Source organism: Ursus americanus, chromosome 2, assembly GCF_024610735.1.
Source record: "Ursus americanus isolate L20-20 chromosome 2, mUrsAme1.1.p, whole genome shotgun sequence".
NCBI lineage: Eukaryota > Metazoa > Chordata > Mammalia > Carnivora > Ursidae > Ursus > Ursus americanus.
The window spans coordinates 45,338,846-45,340,310 of record NC_142128.1 but is presented as its reverse complement, the minus strand read 5'-3'; the positions used below and the strand labels follow the sequence as shown (position 1 = coordinate 45,340,310).

The following is a 1,465-nucleotide window of genomic DNA, read 5'->3' as shown; positions in this document are numbered from 1 at the left end:
AGAGAGAGAGAGAAAGAGAGAGAGCACAAGAAGGAGAACAGGCAAGTTCAAATTCAAGAGGTGACCTCTGGGTGGGATGGATAGGGTTGAGGAACAAAGAGGCGTTTGAGATGACTCAGAGGCTCCTGGTATAGATATTAAGGAAACTGGTGATGTCGCACATCAAATTATGGGCTACTGAGAGAGAGCAGGTTTGAAGGCAGATGATGTGGTTGATTTGACAGGTGTCTTAGATATCTGCAGGCCATCAGGGTGGGGACGTCCAGGGGAAGCTGGCAACCGCACAAGTACCTTCCACATCTCCCCTGCCACTCTTCCTCTGGCCATCTGGATAATCCATTTTCTCCTGAACCAAACACATCTTTTCCAGTCTCCATCCCCCTTGCTCATCCCACTCCCTCAACATGGTGTGCCTTCCATCCACCATCACCCTGATCCACAATACTTCAAGGTCCAGTTTAAATGACGTCTTCTCTATTTTTTTTTTTTTTTACAGAGAAGGTAGTCAGTTTAATAACATAAAACAAAACAAAACAGAAGAAGAAAATCGCCCTCAAGCCCCTCTTACTGGTCAAGGTATTAATTCCACCATCAGCTTCTTGCCCAATCATCTGGCTCTTTTACACAGACACAGTCTTACACTTTTCCAATGAGTGTTTATTATTACTTAAGCCATGATTCAGGATCCCTGGGTGGGGATCACCATACACCCAGGTCCCCCTTCACCACCCTGGGAGAAGCATGGAGGATAGAGGGGAGGTGGGTGGAGCCAGTTCAGATCTTCCCAGGAAATGTGCCTTCTGCCCAGCAGTTGTCTCAGGCTGATACCCAGGATATGGGGCAGAGGGACTTGAACACATGCCGGTACCATTGGCACATGGAGACATCACCCCCCTTTAGCGTTATTGCCTTCTCACAGCAGTGGAAGTCCAGGGAGTTCTGCCAGCAGTTGCTAGTCTAGTTCTGGTTGGGGAAGCGGCTGTCAAAAGGCGGCAGTCTGGTAGTTCTTGATTTTGGTCTTGATGTCTTCTGACGTGGTGCCCATTCTAAAGACACCCCTGCAGCACCTCGCAGCTCAATGTGACCCTCAGCAAAGACGCCAGAGTCAGACCAGGAGCAGAATTAAGACCTGATATTATCTCTATTAAGCCACTTCTGACACTACCAGTTTGATCTGTAAAATCCCAAATCTTTCTCTGAACCTCTCTTACCATATTTTCTATTTTGAATTTCAGTTATTTACATTACTGAGGAAAAGGCAGAAAAGAAGAAAAAAGAAATAAAGGACAGATAGTACAAATAGATAACAAATAGCAAGATGGAAAATTTAAACCCATTTATGTCAATAATCACATTAAATGTAAATGATCTAAGCTCACCAATTAAAGGAGCCTGGATGGCTCAGTTGGTTAAGCATCAGCCTTTGGCTCAGGTCATGATCCCAGGGTCCTGGGATCAAGCCTCA

General features: G+C 45.7%; 1 pseudogene; it reads right to left on the bottom strand.

Moving 5' to 3' along the window:
• Positions 1 to 774: 774 nt before the first annotated feature.
• On the bottom strand, positions 775 to 1,060 carry LOC123783517 (cytochrome c oxidase subunit 6B1 pseudogene; annotated as a pseudogene).
• Between the last annotated feature and the right edge of the window lie 405 nt (positions 1,061 to 1,465).